The following is a 23,971-nucleotide window of genomic DNA, read 5'->3' as shown; positions in this document are numbered from 1 at the left end:
CAGCACATTCTACTGCGAGTTAGCATTTAAAGGGCTAAATGTGAAATAAAACTTGCTACTGTCATTCTAAAGCCCTTCTCCCTGAAATTCTATCTGGTCTACAGCTTTTTACCCTCAATTAAAAAAATATCAATTCCAAATTGAAAAATGATCAAATTCAAATTAAAAAGGTGAAAATCAAATTAAAAAAGATGGACTTCAAATGGAAAAAAATCAATTTCAAATTATAATAAATGTACCTCAATACAAAAATATTTTCAAATTGTTTTACGTGCAAAAACAAAAAGCACCGTCTAATTTTAATTTTGTAATATGATGGAATTCTATGCATGTCGACAACTAACCCATAGCAAACACTGCCATACATTACTCGTCAGAATCATACTTTGGAGTTTTCGTTCCCTACAGTTGAAGTATCCATATATAAATCAATACACTCATACATACATACATACATACTACTACATCATACTATATATATATATATATATATATATATATATATATATATATATATATATATATATATATATATATATATATATATATAATGTGAATAATTACCACATCACTGTGATTCATATAAATTAATAGTGTTACAAATGTCCTTTAATATCTAATTTGCTCTACCTAGGAATTCTGAGGTAGAGCAAATTAGATATCAAAGGACATTTATAGCTCAATTAATATATATATATATATATATATATATATATATATATATATATATATATATATATATATATATATGATATATATATATATATATATATATATATATATATATTATATATATATATATATATATATATATATATATATATATTATGAGTGTGCGTGAGTTTGCAGTAAAGGTGCCTTGCTGTAAAACTTCTCAATTCCCGAGGTCCTTTATTCCTCACACAGTTTGACTGTGGAACAGCCTCCCAGTGGATGTTGTGCAATTGGAACTATGAGTGGGATCTATTCATTATGTATTACTTCCCTTTACCTCCTCCTATTACTTCCTAACAAACAGCATATCTTTTGGAAGCTTGAATTTCAAGTCAGTGGCCCCTGTGGGCTTGTTCCATTAGAAAACACTTCATCTTATAAATATACTACTAATAGTAATAATAATTCCAATATTCCATATTTTCACATATTTCCACAAGTTCATCTGATCCTACTAACAAACTAGGACATCAATACATTCACAAATCCACAGATGACTTACCTCCCAATACACTTTTTTTCTTCTTACTTTTAGATTTTGATTCCTTGTGTGATAAAGTCCTGTCTAATGTATATTTACTTTGTCGGGTAAACTGAACTTTTGTCATTGTTGCACAAATAGTCAGAATTACTGCATTCACCAAATCTTATAACGATTTCTGCTTTAGCTGCCAAATGAGCACAAATTCTCACAAGTCTAAAATCTATAAAATTTTACAGCAAATGTTACTAAAAAATATATCACTGCATAGATACATACACTGACAAACAGCCAATTTTCTTCAAAATCTTGTACTAATTTTCCAAATTATGAAAATTAAATAACAAATAGAAAACACTACTTATTCACAATCCACCTTTCTGACTTGACACATCACAGTTCCCTGCTGAACTGAACAGCAACAAGGTAAGTAGCACAATGGAGACCACACTAACAACTTACTAGTGAGCATTAAATGAACTACTTTTCAAGTCATGATCCATTTTATCCAGCCATTCTATGAATTCCCATGACTGCCATCTCAGAGAGCTATTACATGTTCCTTCTTAAGCCCCTTACAATAGCTGAATAATGACGCAGCACAAATGTTTATTCATGTTTTTTTTTATTCTTTTCTTGTGTGTATATACAATTATATTTTCACAATACCCAAGATTTTCAATAAACAAAACTACAAAGTAATGATTGTTGCAAAACAAAGTCCACATCCTGTTAAAAGATCTCAATAATTTTAAAAACAAAAATTTTGGATTTCTGCAAGGCATCTGTGTACTGCATACTAGATGTTGAGAAAACTTGTGTTATTTTACAATGTACTGAAAACTTGATAAGAATAGGTCATATATGCTCAATATACATGCTGTGCACCAGGTACCTAGTAGTTATTAGAGTATGCACACATTATCTATGAAAAGTTTAAAATCATACAAATTACAAAACAAGACAATAACTTGTGCAGTCCAGCAAAATGTGTAAAAAGTAAACAAATTAAAATAGGTAGCAAGTCTTCAGCACATAAAAATAGGCCTATTTTATTGTATATCAGTGTAACATCTTATCTGCCAAGATTATATATATAAAATTTTTTTTTTTTGTTTTTTTTTTAAAAGCACTTATTAAAACGCACTAAAATATAAAAACGAATTTTTTGAGACACCAGGATTTTTTATGATTAATCATGTCTTCAAAATCAAAGCATGGGTGCCAAACATGGAAAGAAATTTAAAAAATATATACACAAAGTATTTCTTTTCTTGTAGCATTCCTTCCAAGTTGAGGCGCCCATGCTTTTATTTTTGTAGATGTGAATTGTGAATTTATGATTGTGGCAAACAAGATTGAACGTGATATCCCACGACCTAAGGTTTGAAAAATCCTAAGAGTTATTAACTTATTCTACAGAGTCAAAGACGGTATGAAAAATCCGTAGTTATTCATTTCATACAAATCCTGAGACACTGGAAAAGTCACTGTAGGGTCACAAGAGGTAACTGCTGACCTACTTATGTAAGGTTGTATTGTCATCGGAATTGAGTAAACCATGCAAAATTTCAAGTCAATAGGATGAAGGGTGCAGGTAAAAATTAACGTGAGTAACAAGTTTTGACCTGAACAGAAAAACAGACACAGAAGTCAAGTTACACAAAAAGTGTAAAAATGAAGAGTATTAACAATAATACAGGTAGTCCCTGAGTTAAGATGTTTCGAGGAGATATTTCAAAGTTATAATAGTGATACCGAGACGACAATAGTATAGTAAATCTTGCACGACAGGCTCAGGCAGCAGCGTATGATGTATGATATGCTGCCCTTAAGAGGATGGATTGTCTGTATCTCTTGCCCTGCATTGATTCCTTACTCGAGCTCGCCGTCTACAGTTTAAAGCTATGTTAGTGTAATTTTTGTCTGTTTTAAACTGTTTAAAATGCAATTTGTGTTAAGATCGGCAAGTTTTCTAAATGACCAAGTGAGTCTCCTACTAGTGGTGTGATGAAGAGGCAGTCCATCACTTTAGAGCAGAAAAATTACATTATTGAAAGTAAAATTAATGTTTCCCTAACCATACAAACCTGGAGTCCTTTACTTAGGATAGATTGCAGCTCAGCTGAAACTACCGGCTAATACATTCTTTTATACCGAGGTAGTTAACTACCGGGCCAGTAGTTACCAGCCCGGTGGTGGGGAAGCACCACCTCCCCACTGGCTCACTGAGTAGTCACTTTGATTACAGCCAGGACTTTGATGATGACCCTTGATATCAAGGGGGTGGGTGTGTTTGGTGGTACCATACAAGTAAAGGACTCCAGGTTTGTATGGTTAGGGAAAAATACATTTTACTTTCAATTATGTCATTTGTTCCTACACCGTATACAAACCTTCCATCCTTTACTTAGGAGAATCATCCTAAGGTAGGGATGGAAGTCCTGTCTCGCTGGCTGAGAATGGAACCCTGGATGCCAGGGCCTGGGCTTATAGCTCAGAGTCATAGAGCCTTCACCTTGTGAGCCATGGTAAATGTGACCTGATGGCTGACGCACTGGGTATCAAAGGCGTGAGCGTAGAACTCTCTCTGGCGACCACAACCAGGTTATACAATCATAACAGGCTTGTTGGGTTGCAGCACACTCCCCCTCAGAAAGGAGTGTGGGGACTGACTGCTGTGTGTATACAGAAAAACCACTAGTTGGATATAGAATGCTTACCAGTATCAAAATCGGTTCTGGAGAACGGGTTTCGATGCTGTGGCCCCAAGTAAGGGGAAAGGTGATAAGAAAATAGGCCAGTCATACTGTCAAACTAACGTAATTTATTGGTTGTTTATTTTCTTAAATTAGCATTGTAACTTAGTTTTAAGTGTTCTCTTATATTTAGTTCAGCAGCTGTATTTTTTTTACATTAATGTAACGTTCAGTGTTTTTGCTCAGTGATTCCTCCTCTTGTTGTGAATTACCTAACTATCGTGTTAACGATTGTTTTTATTTTGTTTTCGAGTTGGAATGGAACTGTAGTGCTGTGAGTGGAGGCCGGCCAAAAATAGTTCGGGCCTGTATAAGCTTCTGGACGTACGCTCTTTAGTTGGCAGCCTTCTGGAGATTTATCTTACGCCTTTTTGGAGGAATACTCCGACGGACCTCCCTTGGAAGTGGTTTTGCGTAGATGTGCTGAGCCATCTACGGCGTACGTACAGCGCTGGAGTTTGATCACGGCTGTGATTTCGCAGGTGTTAGTCACTTGCGACGCCCCTGTACTCCTGTTTCCCGCATGAGGATTTGGCGGAAGACGTGGTCGTCGCTGTCCTGCCACGTAGGAGGCGTTACGCCAACCACTGTCCTGTCCGTCTTCAGCTGCTTGTCCAGGAGAGCTAAGGGCTCGTGAGGAGGCTCGTAGGGAGGCAATTGCCAGGTAAGAGGTGATTATCCTGTGTTGTCCCTCGGAATTGATCTCGACCCCTGGGTCTACCTGGACAATTTGTGGGCTCCCCCGTATAGCTGCTGGGAGGTTGAAGCAACTTCCATGAACTCCTGTGCACTTCGTTGTACGCGAGGATTTGCGTATTTAATTATTAATTATATTTGTATATATATTGTATGTTATATTGAGTTGTCGGTATTGGGTATTTACTGTCCCTCAGAATATTATTTGAATTTAGTTTTAAGTTTAGTACCAACACTGTTAGGTAGGAGATTTAGGTTTTCCTGTCTTTATTTTCTCTAGTCTTCCTTCAATCTTATATTATAGGTTAGTGGTTTTTCATTATTGGCCCGTAGAATTATTATTTGAGCCTTTGGCATGTTATGTCCTTTCCTTACTTTGTTAGGCTCAGCTTTCAGTATTAGGAGTCCTTGTGAGCTGTTATTTGCTCCTTGTATTTTGTGTATTTAATGTTAAGTTTCCTCACAAGGCTTATTTAGTGTTAAGTGTATTTTGTAATTAAATATTGTTAATTTTATTCTGGTGTTTGTGTCCACATTCCTCATACCCTGCGTACTTTCTTACTGCCTACGCTCCATGTGATTAGTGAAAATATAAAAGAAACCTGTATTACGGCCAAAGGGGTCATAACACATACTCTCATATTCAACCCCCCTGCCTGACACGGAACCTTGATCCTCAATTTGATACTGCCGACCTCGAGGGAATGGACGCAGCTAAACCACTTGCTGAGCGGCTGCCACAGGACCAAGGTCAGTTGTGTCGAGGTAGCTGTGGGTACAGTCTCTAAAGTAAAATCTGGTGAAGGTGGAAGGGCGAGACCATGTGCCGGCTTCCATTACCTGGGTTACAGAGAGGTCCTTGAAGGCAAAAGATGTGCTCATTCCACGCACATTGTGAGCCTTCAATCGGCTGGTACCAGCAAGTGGAGAAGAGGGAGGGGAGAGGGCATGGCAAATCACCTCTCGAAACCAATGTGAAATGATATTCCTCGTTAGCCCTCTTCTTTGACGGAGACGGACCAGTACTCACAGAGATGGTGTAAGCTGGGTCAAGTAGAGCTGGTTTGTTGGAATAGTGCTCTCAGAGGACAGAGAAGTAGCTCATCTGGGTCTTCAGTTACCGTGCTAAGGTTCACAACCTGGAATAAAGAGAACTGAGAATCGACCTGGGCCGGATTCAGGGTTTTCGCAACAAACTTAGGGACGAAGCTGAAGCAGGCATTGGGTCCAGCGCTCAGTATGAGTGACAGTACAGGCTAGGCCATGAAGCTCACTGCCTTGCTTGGAGGAAGCAAGGGCAAGAAGAAAAACTGTTTTCACGGTTCATAAGAAGCTCTCTTCAAAGACCTGAGGACAGCAACGATGTCCCAGGAAGGAGGCTTTGCCAATACCGGAGTACAACCTTGTTCAAACCTTCGTATGAGCATAGAGAGTTCCTCTGAGGAAGAGATCAAGTGATAGCCTTTTACTGCCGAGACCAAAAAGGAGCTTCTCTCTCCGGAGGTAGATAAGTCGGCAATCAGGGGGATAGAGGCTCCGAGAGGAGAACAGCCTCTCCGACGACACACCCCACAGAAGATGGGCCACTTGGTCTGGTCTGATAGACAGATGTTGAGGACTTCCTGAGGTATCCTGACATTGCTGTAATAGCCTCTTGCACGGGAGGTCAGGGAGTGGTGGAAGCACTCTTGGAGTCTCTACCAGCAGAAGTAGAAGGTCCGGGTACCACTCTACGTGGGGCCATTTCAGCACTACTAGCGTCATGGACAAGGAAGGTGTGGATCGCATGTGATTCAACACCTGCCTGATCAGGCAATATGGCAGAAAAGCAGACGTCGAGGCCGTCCCAGGGGTGCTGGAACATGTCCTTGAATGCCGCCACCAGATCTGGAACTGGAGAGCAGTAAATCGGCATCTTCCGATTTAGAGAGGTAGCAAACAGGTCTATCGTCAGGGAATCCCACAAAGTCAAGATTTTGTTTGCTTTCAGAGGAGCCAAAGACCATTCGGAGCCAATTATCTGTATCCTCCTGCTAAGATTGTCCGCCATGATGTTCCGTTTGCCTAGAATGAGTTGAGGGCTGCCCATTCGTGAATCTGCACTGCTAGATGGCATAGCTGCAGAGAGACAGTACCACCTTGACGGTTCACGTATGCCACTACGGTGGTGTTGTCGCTCATCAGCACCACTGAGTGACTTGTCAGAAGAGAGCTGAAATGCTGGAGTGCCAGGAAGGCAGCTCGAAGTTTCAGCATGTTGATATGATATTGACGTTTCTGGTTGGACCATGCGCCCTTGGATGTGTCAGTAAACAGGAGCAGATTGGGTAGACAAGACTGGACAGGGGAGCCCCTCTACAGGTTTGCGTCGTCCTGCCACCACTCTAGATCAGAGCGCATGTTCTCCTCCACTGAGACTAGGTCGTGAGGAGAATCCCGACTTTGCGACCAACGATTCTTCAGACTCCACTGAAAAGATTGAAGTTGCATCCGACCATTTGTAACAAGGCGTTCCAACGAGGCCAGATGTCCCGGCAACTGTTGCCACTGATGTGCTGGCAGCTGGGACTGTTGAAGGAAGGGCAGAGTGACACCTCGAAAGCATTCCAGTCTTTCCGGTGTTGGAAAGGCTTTCCCTGCAACAGTGTTGAGGATCATACCGAGATATACCAGTCATTGAGAAGGCCCCAGAGAGGACTTCTTGCAGTTCACCATGATCCCCAGATCGTGACAAAAAGCCAGAATCCTGTCTCTGTGGAGACGGAGAAGTTCCACCGAGGGCGCCAGTATTAGCCAATCATCTAGGAAACACAATAAAAGAATACCCTGGCGATGAGCCCATGTTGACACTGGGGTGAACATCTGAGTGAAGACTTGCGGAGCTGTGGAGAGACCAAAACATAGGACCTTGAATTGAAACACTGTCCACTACAAGACGATGATACTTCCTGGATAATGGATGGATTGGGATCTGGAAGTATGCGTCTTTTAGGTTAATATTAATCGTCACCATGTAGTCCAGAGGACGAATGGCCTGTAGGTCTCCAGCCTCCAGACGCCTTCTTTACAAGAAAGAGTCAACTGAAGAAGCCTAGAGACTTGTCGAGGACCTCCTTGAGTGTCCTTCCACAGCGTGTCCTGAACTTCCACCTGAAGGGCGAGATCCTTTGTCGATCCCTGACGACGGGATGATTACGTCTTCAGGGTTTGAATCAGAGGAGGGGGAGAGTTGATGAATGGGACGTGATACCCGTGACGGAGGATGGTCAGCATTCAATCCTCCGCCTTGTGGTACTGCCACCTCATCCAACTGGCTTGCAGGCATCACCCCATAGGTGGCAGAGTGGGGGAGAGTGCCCTCCTTACTGGTCGCAGCGGACTCTCTTCCCTTTACCAACTCTGGTCGAAAAGGGCTGCCGAGTGGTGGAGGCAGTGGGAAAGGGATCAGCCCTGGCAGGAGGGTGAGAAGACCTCCTAGATGGACAGTCAAGGTGATGTCGAGCAGAAGCAGCAGGAGGTTGAGGCTGACGGAAGGATGCTGCGCGGTGGCAGCAAAGAATCCTGGTTCGCTCTCCTGAAGTTTCTGACCACTCCGTTTACATCTGAAAATGGATAGAGGGTGGATTCCCGAAGCGAGGCATTCCTCAGGTCAGTCACACCCTGAAGGTCCACAACTCAATCAAGCCTGGATGAGACGGCGTCCCTGCGCTTCAGTTCTAGCCTTACCCCTTGACAAAACAAGGTCATGGAGCTGACAGGCCATGTACACTTGCTTGTCAGGCTTCTGTGGAGTCTTAGAAGTGGCAAGAAAGCCCACCTTGCCGCCCCAAAAGTCCAACCATGAAGCTGCTTGCAACGCCGCCATCGCGGTTTGTTCGAGCTGCGACATCTGGGAAGAGAGTGTTGAGGTCTGATGCTAAAGTGTCTGGAGCGAAACTCCAGGTGCCAATGACGTGACAGGGCAAGGGGGAAGACTCAGCCTCTTGGGCCACATAGTACTTCCTCTGCTTCCGAAAAGCAGAGGGGAGTAGCTTGGAGTACCAAGATGCCCGCAGCGAGTCCTTCCTCACTGAAGCCTGCCTATTGACCTTGGTCAGAGCCTCCCTTGTCAAGATGACAAGGGCAGGTCAAACCGGGATCGAGCACCACGAGGGGCGCGACAAATAAGGTCGACTGCCGACGTACGGCCTTTCGGAGAAGTAGTTGGAGCTTCTCCTAGGCCGTTCAGCTTCCGGACGAGACCGATGATCTCATAGGTGGTTTCAGCTGCCACATCTTCTGGAACAGCTGAAGCAGCTGGCACTAGAAGATAGCCAGCTGAATCATTGGTTTCATCGAGAAAATCATCCTCCCTCTGCATTGACGCACCCAGAAGTGAATGAGAGGGGTCCAGTATCGATGAAGGCCATGTCTCTGGTTGCTCATGAGGGGCAGCAGAAGGTCCAGGAGCCGAAGTCCCCAGAGCCACAAGAGCCGTTGGAGGCTCGGAATCGCAAGTGATTCCTTGCTGCCTTCCAAAGGTCCTTATGCCCTCGTTGGACAGTCCCTTCTGAGAAGGGGGAAGGTGGAGTTGGAGGACGCCTGTCTGCGTCTGGAGAAGCTGGAGGAGAGAGGGGAGATGGAGCTCTCTCCACAAGCACTGTGGGAACCCTGTCAGGAGGAGCTCGGCCGGGTTCGAATTTGATGGGTGAGATGCAGTAATTTTCCACAAGGGAACGAGCCTGAGGAGATCATGAATCTCGAGAGGTTGGAGGCCTGGACTCATAAGGAGGAGTCACAGGATGCATGTGCCTCCAAAGCGCCTCTCGCCTGGTGTTGAGCACTTGTGGCAGCTTGGGGATGGTAAATCCCCTTAACTGCTCTCCCCCAACTTCCCTAGAGGAATAGGAAGGGGGACTGGAAGGTCACTTGCAGGAGAAGGGGTCCACTTGCGGCCTCGTTCTTGAAGAAGAGTCGGGGAGCGATGACCTTTGATCAACGGCAAGTCTATGTGGCTGCCTTCGGGATGGCTGGGTAGCAGCTTTACAAGGATCCCAAGGTGGAGATGGGACCTCCGGAGGAGGAGCAGACGATGGCAGTTCCAAGGATGGGTACTCCGACTCAGACGTCTCCGCTTTTCATGCTGAAACACTGAAGAAGACAGAATAAGAAGGATCTACAGGTGCGTGAATGTCTGCAGGAGTGTGTGTCGGTGCGGGCGCAAGCACAGGTTCTGAATGCGCGTAAGTGCATGTAGGCGAATGGGGCACATATTGATGCACGGGAGAACGCCTAGAAGAGCACGCGTTAGAACATGCTGGAGAGCATTGACGCTCTACAGGTGAAAAAGCGTGTCTTGTATCATATGTGGAAGATAAAGAGCGTTGTGAAGAAGGAGCGGGTCTGGGGTGTGATGCCGGAGACTGAGAGCGCCTGTGGGAGTGTTTAGATAAAACGGTATGACGACACGCGTATCGGTGAGCATTTATGCTGTTGCTGAGGCAGAGGTGAAGCAGTGTTTTGGGTAACGCGCGTTACAAGTGAGCGCTGTCTAGAGGAAGCGTGCATATTCATGCGTGCTGTTGGAGTGCGCTGTACAGGAGCTACAAGGCTCACAGATGAATAGCGCGTGTTGACCCCGAGAGGGAGAGACCTCTCTCCAACGAAGGCTCCTGTACACGTGCTGAAGCATCACTCACTGCAGGGGAGCGTGCAATTAGTGAAGCCTCCTGTGCGCGTGCAGTAGCATCACGCACTGAGGAGGAGTGTATATTCAATGAAGGCTCCTTTGTGCGCGCCGTAGCATCGCGCAATGACGAAGAGCTTACAAGTGAAGGTCTGCCAGGTCCCGAAGGAGAGCACACATCAGCGCATTTCTGAGAGGAGTCTCTACTACCTCTCTGAGAGTCACTGCTGGTTCTCGAAGAAGGCGTGTCCAGAGGAGTCCAAGGACCTCGTCCTGGGACAAAGTGAAGCTGCAGGGCCTGCATCCCCGAAGGCGGGCAGACAAGAGGACGGACCTGGTCAGCGTTGAAAAGATCCTCCGCAGGGGAGGGCTCTGGGGGCTGCACATATGTTTAATTTTCTTAATTTATTTTTGCTACATTTTCTGTCATTAAACACTCTTGTCATTTCACACTTTCTGTCATTAGGTACTCTTGTCATTTCAGAGTATAAATGAAAAGTGTGTATTTTTTTATCACTGATAATGAACTATAATTTATGTTGTCATTTGCACTGGAATTTGGAAGCAGAACAAAAATAAAGTAGCAAATTAAGCATATTTTAGCTCTTGTTCTTATTCCTTTTACTCTGTTGAGAACAAAGTGTATGCTGGAATTAATCATTATATGGAATTAATAGGACAGTCAATCTACAGTAATATTTTTGCATATCTAGAAATGTTAAGCACATCAAAAACCTGAAAGGGAAACTAGGTATACGTAATGTGCAATTTTAGACAAGAGAGTACAGGATGGTTGCCGGGAGAGATGTATAAGGAAGATGGGTTTACAATATTAGGAGTGGTTGGGGGTGAAATACTCCCCATCACACGTTTGAGTTTCCTCACATACCTCCTCCTCCCCGCAAACTTCCGCCACTGGGCAGTGGACCAGAAGGAACACTCCCCACACATTATATCTCCATTACACTCACAGCCTCAGCATGAAGCACAAAGGGAGTGAGGATCTACCTTGAAAAAGGCGCGGATTTTTCCACACTTCTTACCGTCTACCCCGGGGCAGCATCGGCTGGGGGTAAAGGGCAGCAAAAGCTGTAAATGTGTTCGGTGATTATTCATATTAACACAAGCAATCCACAATTACACAAGATAAAAAGGACTAATCCCACCGGGATAGAAGATGAAGAAAACAGTGTAAACAACAGTCGGGGAGAGAGCGTTGAACACACATCTTTCCATGACGATGGCCGAAAGCAAATTGGAATGTTTATGTCTGGTCGGAGAGACTACCAACAAACAGAACAGTAGTTAACTACTGAACCGCTTGTTTGAGAATTCAGTGGCCATGTCCGGCTACACCTTAAGTAATTCCTATTGTAAAGAACAGACGGTTTGTATATTGTGAACAAATGAAAATTATCAACCAGCATGCTGCAGGAAAGGCAGTCACAGCCATCACATGTGAGGAGCATCTACCTCAGTCAACAGTATCAACCATCATTAAGGATGGGAGAGGGGCATACAGATCTTTATTCGACCAGTCAAGGAGCATAGTATCCACTGCCCTAGCAAGTGGCTCTGGCACTAGTGAACAGAACAGGGGGAGTCAATGATTCCAAGAGGTGGAGGTGACAAATAGATCCACCATCAGTTTTCCCCTTGGACCTATTTGAGTGTCGTTCTGGTTTACCCCTTGCTGCCTCATACAGGGAGAAGGAGCAAGTTCCCCCTTGCTTCCTAACATATGACAGAAAAGTCGTTTTGTCTGAATGTACTGCTATTGTGTCTTGCTCTATACTTCTAAAGTGAAGAATTGAAGGCCTAAATGTATAAAACCACCACTGATCTTGGGACCAATTCCCTGAAATTTCCTTCTTCTTGAGCACAGCATTCCCAACACAGGTCTGATACATCTGAGAAGTAGCTTGGGCTGAGGCCCAATGAAAGAAGAGACTTGCCTTCTGACAATCTCTTCCCAGAGTTCCACAAAGGAGATCCTCCTTTACTTATAGAGTGACAGGAAAAAAGTATGAGTCAGGATGGATTTTCCTGTTCCAAATTATCTTAAAAAAGTACTGTAGGCATCTGAGATGTAGTCTGCCTAGGGAGACAAACTGTTCTATTGATGATAGAGTGCTCAGAAGACTCAGCCAATTGTTGGCTGAACATTCGTCGAGGGAAAGGATCTCTTTTTACTTTCTTCAGGCACAATTCTATCCTTTTCTGGGAAGGAAAAACCAGAAAATCCTGAGAAGCTATTACCATTCCCAAATACAGAATCTCCTAAGAGGGAGTCAACTGTGATTTTTGAACATTGATAACAATTCCTAATTCATGTTTTAAAAGAAGAGACTTTCTAAGGTCCTCCATAAGACCATAACCATCTCAAGGAGAAAGAGCGGAGTGCGAAGAACTGGAGACTCACTTTAAGGAAGTCTTGGTGTAGGATTTCCTAAAGGACTTTGAAGAGGGCCAATGGCTGGAGCAGGGCCTCCCATGAGGATGTGACCTTCCTCCTGAAAGGGGCTCTTGCCAAGGTGAAAAACTCTGGCAGGAGTAGTAGAAGTTGTCTGTGAATGCTTGCCGACTGAGCTATCAAGTCGTGAGTTGATGACTTCTGAACAGCAGACAGAACCTCCTTCACAGTGCCTTGTGAGAACAAATGCAACTTATTGAGGAACGAAAACAAGGGGTCTGACTTCTGAGTAACTGTTACCCCTTTAGTATCGAAAGAACACCAAAGTTCTAGCTTTAGGGAATCCCCATGGCAAAATGCTAGGCTAACTCCTCGAAACTGTCTCTAAGCTCCTTATAGGAGAACAAAAAAATGTCTTACTAGTCTGAGGAGAGGTTCACTGCAAGTACTGGGCAGTCCTCAATCTACCTGGCTAATCCACCAACTGTCCAGGGTAGGACACTGAATATTTCCCACACTAACAATATTCATGATGTGATCCAGCTCAGGTGAAGAGAAGAAAACCTTGGCTGAAGAAAAGACAGCATGACAAGGTGCATTGTCAAAGTTGTAGAAGTCCCCCTGGGAGGAGGCAGACACTCCCAAGGAAAGATGCTTTCTAGTGGAATCAAAACGATACTTCTTCTTCGGCAGATCTGACGGAAGAAAAGCGAAAGGAGCTTTGCCTTGATCCCTCTTGACTGCTAACCAATCCTATACCTCACGCAGGGATCTCTTCTAGAAAAAGGAGAGCACTGATTTGGGAAGGCAAAGATCAGAAGGAAGTTTCCTCATAAGGAACGTGGAAGCAGGCAAACTGGTAAGCACTAGTACAAAGACATCCAGGAAGCTCACTAAAAGAATTCTCAGCAGGCTAGAATATGAAGAGGTAGGAACATTGTCATGGTCTGGATCTTCGTCATCAGAAGAGTTGGATTACAAAGATTGATCCCTACTCTTGGCAACAGACTTCTTCCTCTTGAGGAAGCCCATCCAATCCTCCAAGCAATGGCAGAAAGGGGCTAATGAAGGATCCCCAGTGTCGACGAAGATGAACAAGGAGATTGTGTTGTTGGGCACCCAACAGCTAGCGCCAAACTACCAACAGCTGGCACCAATTGAGGAATGGAAAGTGCTAAGTGAGCTGGAGCAAAGGACTGTGGAGACTCAGATGGCGCAGAACACCTGGACAGGGACTGGTGCTTGACAAAAAACGCCAGATATGAAGGAGATCCAAGCGCCTAGGCACCAATACCTGGAGCTCATAAGGAGAATCAGTACTATTCTGATGAGTGCAAGGACAAAAAGTACTTGAGAATGCTTAAATATACCAACACAGGAGTAGAGGCCTGATCCACTTCATCTTAAACAGATGACAAGTTGGAATCTCTACCTTTAAGATCATATACAGTGGTCCCCCAATATTCGCAGGGGATGCGTACAAGACCCCCCCCGAATAGTTGGAACCCCTATAAAAATGCTTAAAACCTCCTATTTTGTTAGTTAAAACTCAAGAAAAACCCACTAAAAATATTTATACCTAGTTTTTTAATTGTTTTATCATGAAAAGTGCATTTTATGATGAAATTGATAAATTAAAAACAGGAATTTGTGGATATTTCTCATAGAAAAATACCGCGAATAGGCGGATTTTCTGTGAATAATGCTGGGAAATGTTCCCCGGAAATCCGCAAATGTCAGAGTCCGCGAATCTGGAGAACACAAATACGGGGGTTCCACTGTATGTGAAGATGAGCTAGTTCACACCACTGGCAGCAAACACCTGGGAGAGGACTGGGTATTGGAAGCAAGAGGTCGCTTACGATGCTTTGAATGACCAGGTGCTAGCACTGGATGTTCAATACTAATAATAAAAAACATTAGTAACTATCTTGTTGGGATACGACTCTTCTGAATCCGATGACTACTGAGTATCACTCACTATGACGCTATTCCAGCAGCACTCTCACTACACAGCCATCAAGACGCCTTCTCAGTGGCTGTCTGCCAATAGCAGGGAATAGCTGCACATTCAGCTGAGGGGGCAACTACTGGGAGCAACCCCTGCAGACTCCCTTCAACTACCAGTATGTCTTCTCAGTGCGGAGGAGCATGACAGTAACTAAGTTAGGAGATCCAAGGGACCACACAGTCATCTTCTCTATCACACATCCAGAAAAATGCCTTTCCAGCAGCTGTCTGTCAATACCTGGGAGTGACAACAGGTTTGACTAAGGGGCGACTACCTGTATGCAATCCCCCGACCTCCCTTGGACCTCCCTTTGTCTAGGAGAATCAAGGGCTAAGTAGCCACCTCCTTCACAGCACAAACACTTCACTGTTACACTGATAAATTCATGATAATCGAAATTAAATGCTGCCAAAGGCATGGGAAGGAAGTGCTGGAGCCAGGCACAGGAGCAAATGACTAAGATAGGAGGAGTAGTGGAGGGAACTGGCGTTTGGTGTGGGAGGTGGGAGGCGGGGGGAGTTGGTAGTCGATAGGCGGGAGGCGAGATGCCGGCGCCACTGGTAATCTCAGTTGTTGATTAATGAAAATTAATCGATCAGCAATTGATAATTAACTATTTTATATATTCTGGCATCTAGGCATAAAGGCATGCTAACATTGTAAGAATAACATCAGCACTTCATATATTGAGACGTTTGTATTTAAAATAATGCAAATGTACGTGTAAATCCTAAAATAAAAAACATCTATATCAACAAGTAGTTTTTCCATTAAAATACAGTGGTACCTCGATATACGAAAGTCTCAACTTACGAAAAACTCAAGTTACGAAAGCAAATACGAAGATTTTTTGGGGGCTCTACAAATGAAATTAGTTCAGGTTACAAAAGGTTGTTGCTGTAAAAGTCCCGAGATTCACCCGGACTACCGATAACAATTTTAAAACTCGCACGCCGCCAATGAGTAAGACTCCCGCCAACTCTCCCGCTTGGTTCCTTGGTTTGATGCTAGCACCACCATAAGATCCTGCTCTCCTATTGGTCAGCATCTCTCCCATTGTGCATCTACCTAAAGGCGTTCTTTGGTCATTCCGACGCAGCATCATTTGTGTACGCACGTGAAATTTGTTCGTTCTATATGATTTCGTTTATTAACGTAAATTCGTTAGTGATTTCGTTGTAGTACTACTTTATCGAGTTGTGTGAGAACTTTACTACATACGTATACTACATAGCTTAATTACGTACAGCATATACTACATACTCATGGGTCCCAAGAAAGTTGCTGAAGTTCACGGAAAGAAGAGGATGCTTTCTATGAAGACGAAGATGGATATCATTAAAAAATATGAAGCTGGTATGCGGTTGAGTGTGATCGCTAAGGAATGCGGCCGAAATCCGCCGACAATAGGTACATCCTTAAGTAGAAGGAAGCCATCAAAGCAGCTACACCTTCCAAGGGCGTGACTATTTTGTCTAGCAAGAGGAGCTACGTGCACGACGAGATGGAGAGGCTGCTTCTTGTCTGGATAAAAAACAAAGAAATCGCTGGCGATACGATAACCGAGACGGCAATCTGCCACAAGGCCAGCGCTATTTTTGGTGATTTGATTGCCCAGGCCGAAGACAACGGAGGAGAAGGGACATCAAGGCCAACCTCAGACTTCAAGGCTTCTCATGGGTGGTTTGAAAAATTCCAGAAACGGGCTGGGCATCCATTTCGGGGTACGGTTGGAGGCATGGGGTGGCAACCAGCTCAGACACGAAAGCGGCCAAAGCCTTTATCAAGACGTCGACGAGAGCAATCAATGAAGGCTACAGTTCTCAGTCTTCAACTGTGATGAGACTGGCCTTTTTTGGAAAAAATGCCTCGTCGGACGTACATCACGCAGGAAGAGAAGAAGCTACCTGGGCATAAGCCTATGAAAGACAGGCTTACGCTCGCACTTTGTTCAAACGCCAGTGGGGATTGTAAGGTGAAGCCCCTACTTGTCTATCATTCAGACACTCCTCGAGCCTTCAAGGCCCACAAAGTGCTAAAGGAGAAGGTTCCAGTGATGTGGAGGGCTAATGCGAAAGCCTGGGTAACGAGACTTTTGTTCACCGAGTTGGAAAATCTGTGTTTTGCCCTGACAGTGAAGAAATTCTTGGAAGAGAAGCGCCTCCCTCTGAAATGTCTGCTGTTGTTGGACAACGTCCCTGCTCACCCTCCTGGCCTTGAGGAAGATATCCTAGCGGAGTATTCTTTTATCAAGGTTCTTTATCTTCTGCCTAACACCACCCCTCTCCTCCAGCCCATGGACCAGCAAGTGATATCGAACTTCAAGAAGCTGTATACGAAACATCTTTTCAAGAGATGTTTTGACATCACCAAACCACAAACCTCACCTGTTCATCATTTTGGAAGGAGCATTTCGATATCGTGATATGCATCCGACTCATCGATCAAGCTTGGCAAGAGGTTTCGAGGCAAACCTTGAATTCCTCATGGAGAAAACTTTGGCCTGATGGCGTATCCGCCTGAAACTTCGAGGGATTCGACGTGGGCGAAGCTGGTGCAGATTCAGAAACAGTCGACGATCCTGAAACTGTTTCGCAACCAGATCTTGACGAGATCGTTGCACTCAGCAAGTCCATGGGGCTGGTCGTCGATGAGGACGACATCAATGACCTTCTCGAGGAGCACCAAGAGGAGTTTACGATGGATGACATCAAGGAGTTGGAGGCCATGCAACATAACGTCGTTCAAGAAGAGTTCTCTAGCAGCGGCGAGGAGGAGGACGACGACCCTATGACAACGGACAGACATTAACGAAGCTCTAGCTGCTTTTCATACACTGCAATCATTTGTAGAAAAGATACACCCCGAAAAAGCTTGGCGCAGTTCGATGACGTTTGCCTGAGTCGTTTCAGGAACATTGTGAAAGGTAGGAAGAAGCAATCTTCCTTGGATAGTTATTTTTTAAAGAGGCCTTTTGTAGGAGTAAGCAAAAAGGAAGATCCAATTGATACTACGAAAAAACAGAAAGTTGAAAGTGGTGAAGAAATTGAGTTTTGTTAAAAAAAAAAAAAAACGTAATAGTAAAAAAAAATGTAAAAAGAAAAAAAAAAAAAAAAAAGAAAAAGAAAAAAATTGATTTTAAGTTTTTTGTAAAGTTAAGTGTTACGGTTTTGTGCCATTTGATAATATGTTTTCGTAAAGTTTAGTCTATGTTCCTGACATTTTGTTAATGTGTTTGTATAGTTAAGTGTTATGTACTACAAAAGTTTTCTGCCCGTTTCCTCCCCCTCCTGTGTCGCCACTTTGGAGAGAGCCTCACTCGAAAGGTAAGGTTCCACATTTACTATATACGTACGTATGTACGTACAGTATTCCTTGTATACCATGTACGCTAATTACACTTTATTTACAGGTACTATGTAGTACGTATTAAGTTAGGTATTGAATGGTCCAAATTTGTTGTTACGTATTTCAGTTGTTTATTGGTCAATTTCTAGCTTTACGTAATTATAAAAATTTACTGGTGTTTTGTTTGTAGGGCTTGGAACGAATTAGGCAATTTACAAGTAAAATGCACTTCAAGATACGAAAAGCTCAGGTTACGAAGGCCGCCTCGGAACGGATTAATTTCGTATGTCGAGGTACCACTGTATCAAAACAAATCAGTCATATTGCCAAGCACTGTGTGTTTATTCTCTAATTAGTGATAAAAGAATAAAAAAATTATTTACAAATCACCAATTACTCAAAAAGAAATCATTAGTAGCATTATCAGAAATTCAAAATGATTGAATGCAGTACCGATTATGGTGCCCCACTAACTGACTCGGAGTGGCCTGTGCTCCAGTTTGCTAGTCAGCCTGGGAGCTAAGATGTGAAACGTTCACAATTGCGTGACACCAGGAAAGTAGCTTCGTACTCTGAGGCCAAGCAAGCCTTCGCTGTAACATTTCAAAGTACAGCTGAAGCAAAAAGTCAAAAGTTAATACTTGACTGTCAAGAACATAATATTACTCGTCCAAGGCCCCTACAGCCAAACATTAACACCATTTTCACCTTACTATATTTCAACCTTCACACTTTGTTTCTGCAAAGGAAAGTGATGAGTATCACAGGCACGGTAAAATCAAAATCTGTTGGCTGAATTGTAAACACCTGGCCTAAAGACTGTCTCAAGATTCACAAATTACTTCAAGGCTATTATAATTACAAGCTGCTTGTGACTAGCCTATGGCTGACAAACAAAATCCCAAAATCAAAGTATGACCAAATGGAATTATGTAACATTCATGAAATTACTTTAAAGGTAAGTATTAACTGGTAACTTGTATACATAGCCTAATGCACATAAATAAATAAATAAATAAACAAAGGTTTTGGGATAAAGGAATGGTATAACATTTGAGAATTACTTTAGGGTAATCATTTACCATTGGCTTGAGAATAGCCTATTTCCCGTGAATGATCATGAATGCAACAGAACTGTCCTAATTGAATGGCATTACAATCCAGAACTACTTTTAAGGCAACCGTTAACCAGCGACTTGCACGTAGCTTAAGTCCAGTAAGCAAAACATAAAGGCCAAAGTTTTGGCCTAAAAGGATGGTAATTATTCATTGCTGTCATGCTAATAACCTAGGGCTAGTAAACAAAATCTAAACAAAAGTTTGACCTAAAGGAATGATGTCACATCAAGATTACTCAAGGTAATTATTAACTGATAACTTGCACCTAGCCTAATCCCCAATAAGTACGACATAGACAAAAATATTTGGCCTAATTGAATGGTGTTACAATCAAGAACTATTTTTAAGGCAATTATCCAATTTGATGATAATCTGAATTAAATAAAACAATAGATAAGACTAAGAAATACCTGGTGATATAACTGGAAAATAAGACAACAAGCTGATGTAAGTTGAGCATGGCAGAAAGCAGAATGTAGTGAATAACTAAGTCGTTCCTAGTATGTATTGCCGCTGGGGGATGGCACTGTATACCTACACTGAGCAATTGGAGCGCTACCCGCCTAAGTTTTATACAAAACTGTTACCTTACATGAGGAAAGTTGTGAAACAAGACAGATTTTACATTAAGATTACGGGGAACACAAAATACAGTACGTATGTACTGCATATGCATTACCTTCTCAAGGTTAAAATTTTGGAAGGATGAGGTAAAGTGAAATGTTCTGAGCTTCATTGATAAAGACACTTTTCTTATAACATTAACTTTTACGATGAAGTAATCCTCTTCAATTTAGTTATGTACAAACAATGGCAAGCTGTAGAATAAAGAAACTAGGTAACAGGCTGCCAAAAAGCAAGAGTCCTTGCCAGCAAAAGGCTGGCTTAATCTAAAAGGAATAGTAACAAATTCAACAATACATGCAGATGTTATTATAAATAATAGTAAAAGTACTGTAGTATGCACCCAATGTGAGCGTTTACATGCATTTCTATCCTGGTTTTATACAGAGCAAATAGGTACCATTTTTTTTCTACTTGCATATTGGTATCTCCACATTAAAAAATCTAATGAACATAAAATACAAATCTGTGTGTGCGCAGCGCACGCACTGCTTACAAAAGATATTTAACAGCAGCATCATTATTTATTTGGCATGGCATATGAAAATGAACTAAGTCCTTACACATCTCAGACACATGGTAATCTACTAGAATTTGGGTATCACATCATTGGTTTGAGTATTTAGTAATATAAAAACACGCCATAATCACGCATTTGCACGTTTTTTTCAAGAGATTATTAACTTTACCATGATTTGGAGATGAATATATAAAACACAAGACATCAAAGAGAAGCAAACTGAGAGAATTTCATGTTTTCACATGGATGTACAATTTGTATACTTGTAAATTAAATGGAATGGAATGGAACATGCCAAAGGCCAGCAATGATACCTATGAGATAATTCAGCACTGAAAAGGAAATTGAAAGTAAAACTATTTTAAAGGTGTAACAGAAGACCTCACAACTGTACATACTATGAAATGTACAAAATTTTAAAGTAATTTGTATTTTTCCTGACATACAAACCTGAGGTCTTTACTTAGGGGAATAACTTTCAGCGAGCTGGAAATCTGGCTGTTAAACTTTCGCAACGTGGTTACAACTGTTAGGAGAAGGAGAAAAGAAAGATGAAAGAGTATATGAATGGAGGGACAGTAAAAGGAAAGAAAGGGGTTGCAGTCAGGGGCCAAAGGGATGCTGCAAAGAACCTTAAGTATGTAATGTCCACAGAGTCATGTGGGGTACACTGATGGCATTACACCCTATGGGATTTAAATTTAATAATTTTCACTATAGCATTAATGACAGCATGGGCTTCTATATGCTCACACTAGTACCGTCATAAAAATAATTGAATTTATATATACAAAGTTCTCAGTTCATCTAATATATTTAAATTGTAGCTTCTATAGGTATACTTGGATGACTAAGTCTCTGCCTCCCTCTTCCTCTCTTGTATTGCGTGTTGTAATTTTACTCCAATTTTTTGTGGTATTGTTATTTTGCTCCACATATTTATATATTGTACACAGTTACTACCCCTTGATAAAAAATTGATTACGTAAAATAGTTGCGCACATCTGTATATGTGATATGATAGCCTAAGCTTAAGTAGCTAAAACTATAACTGCAATAAATCTCTAATAAGCACTGCACACACAAAGGGCAAATTGGATATAATGTTGATTAGATTTTTAATGTTGACATACTAAAAAGCATACATAATGATAGCTACCTGCCTGATAACAAATCTACAGACAATCCTTTATAAACACTCCCATGCAGCACATATAGTACTTTTGGTTCATATTCTGTTCATACTTGCACAGTTGCATCCATTACTGAAATTAAGCTTACAAAATCTTCTCAAAATTTACAGTGAAGTCATGCCACATTCCTTCTTGCTCCAGAGGAGAAAGATAGAGCGAGACTGATTTTCCCACAACTGCTAAAATGGCTCTGAGGCTTTGTGCAGCCTATACTACCAAGTCTTGGTTCTTCACTACTTTTCAGGAGACCAGATATCAAACAGTCCATTAAACTGAGGTACCAGTAAACATTAATTTCAATTAGTTTTTAGTATTTTACTCCAAACTCCTCATACAGAAGAAACATGGCTTCTGGCCATGAATCTTTCATGGAATTGGTCAGTGCTTTTCATCTGATCTGATTAACTCTTAATCTAATATGGCTGTTCTCACCTTAATCTGCTAGTACTATATCGTATGCTCTTAGTCCAGGTATGGTATCTTGGATCCAAGAAATAATGGCAGTTCATGTGTATTTTTGCATACCATTGTTGTTTTTAACAAATTGTAAAGAAGGAAACACTGCAGCAAAAAATCATAATTTTATGGGCAAATGATTTTATGTCCTTAGGATTCTTGATTTTAGCATAAGAACTTACTAAGTTTGCAAATTGAGGAATATTTATAATTAAAATATATATAGGCCATGTTTTATTATAAAAATTTGGCACAGGATATAGGTACGGCAGCCGTATCCCGATCGTGGTAGATACTGGTACAGCAGTGAATTGCGCATGCGTCAATTTCATACTTCCTGCCGTACAAATAATATAGTGCGGTGAGGGTACAGCAGATTCTGTCATTGGTGCCGTATTGCGCTCTTGACTTGCTATAGATACGGCAGTTAGCTGTATCCATTTACCAGTTTGCTAATCATACTGTATTATGTAAACCAGAGTTCGGCTTTTAGGCGGGACAGTCCCGCTTTTTGAACGTCTCCCCCTTTTTTTAGTTAGCAAAATGTCCCTCCCCCCTTTTTTTTTTGCTTTTGTGAATTTTGTCCCGCTTTTTTGTACTACAAAAACAACACTATTCCAATTTTAATGGAATAGTGCTGAAATTTTGTTTAATTTTGCCATTTCACTGGTAAATTCTATCGTCTTCTCCGACAGCTGCAATACCCAATGAAGTGAATTAAGAATATTGTAAAGTGTATAAAGGCCCTTGCAACTTCCGATGTCGGGCAGAATAAAGGGCCGAGACAGTCACAAAAGGTACGTTGATAGTGTATATATTTATATATAATCATCTTTGAATCTCCTCTTCGGAATTCTTTTCAGGGCCGATTCGATCGTTCGTGACCTACGTATGTACCGTGAATTACCCAATGTTAGAAAGTTTGAGTCTTCATAGATGTCTATGGCTTTTTTCAGCTCGTTTAAGCCTGAAAACATCTGTTTTTCGACGAAAACTAATGTATTATTCCGCGTTTCATGCTGTTCCGTCACCATTTTTCTTGCTGTCACTGATATGCCCAAAGACTGCATATATACTTCAGTGTATAGTCTTTGGATATGCGTGAGGCGGTAAACAAGGGTTCACGCATGCGCAATTCACTGCCGTACCAATATCTACCGCGATCGGGCTACGGCTGCCGTACCAATATCCAATTCGTAAAAATTTTCCCAAGACTGTTATGTCTAAGTATTGCACTACATTATTTCCAATAAAATTGCTTCTCAGTTCTTCCACTAATATGTTCATTTTCCCTTGTATGAAAATGGCAGATATTGTATAATACGTTTTTCTGTTAAAATTAGTTTAGGTGGGTCTTCTGAGTCTTCTCTCTGATAAATTCATTCCAGTGGAGTAAAAACCACTGGAAACAAAAATTACAGTATACCAAAAACTACTTAAGGCTGTTAATAACTCAGTAATACTACTTTGGGAGCAGATGCAGAATAGGGAGATGGGTTAGGTGTGAGACATTTGAAGTGAAAGTGGCCCAAAACTAACAGTTCTTAAAAAGATGTATCCTGATTTAACCAAACTTTAATTGTCTAACTTGACTTTGGGCACCATTCCCTGACATGGCTGGGGGGAGGGCCTTCGCTCACCCTGGATGCCCGGAGTAACCTAACCTTTAGCTAATAAATGGTCCTGCCCTGACCTAACCACAAATTACCTTCCTAACCTGACTTAAGGTGCTGTGCCCTTACCTGGCCAAGGGATATTTACCCCTCGCCCAACAGGTAACACTGAATATCAGGTACAGATTGGTGGGGGTAATTTGGAAGGGGAAATTCCTAACACCTTACCCTGTTTCCCACTCTGCAGACTACCCCTAATTTTTTTGGTGATGATGTTAGCCTAGTTGATGCTCATTACTTGTAGCACGACCAAATCACTCCCTGAAACTTCAGTCTACCAACTGTTCACCTAGTGGTCC

General features: G+C 42.1%; 1 protein-coding gene across 1 annotated transcript in view; it reads right to left on the bottom strand.

Moving 5' to 3' along the window:
* LOC135216356 (type 2 phosphatidylinositol 4,5-bisphosphate 4-phosphatase-like) overlaps positions 1-23,971 on the bottom strand; it is a 157,647-nt gene that overhangs the window by 132,375 nt on the left and 1,301 nt on the right. The gene's annotated exons all lie outside the window — the stretch shown is intronic.

Source organism: Macrobrachium nipponense, chromosome 6, assembly GCF_015104395.2.
Source record: "Macrobrachium nipponense isolate FS-2020 chromosome 6, ASM1510439v2, whole genome shotgun sequence".
In the NCBI taxonomy this organism is placed as follows: Eukaryota; Metazoa; Arthropoda; class Malacostraca; order Decapoda; family Palaemonidae; genus Macrobrachium; species Macrobrachium nipponense.
Note: the sequence above shows the minus strand (reverse complement) of the source record. Positions and strands in the feature narration are given on the sequence as shown.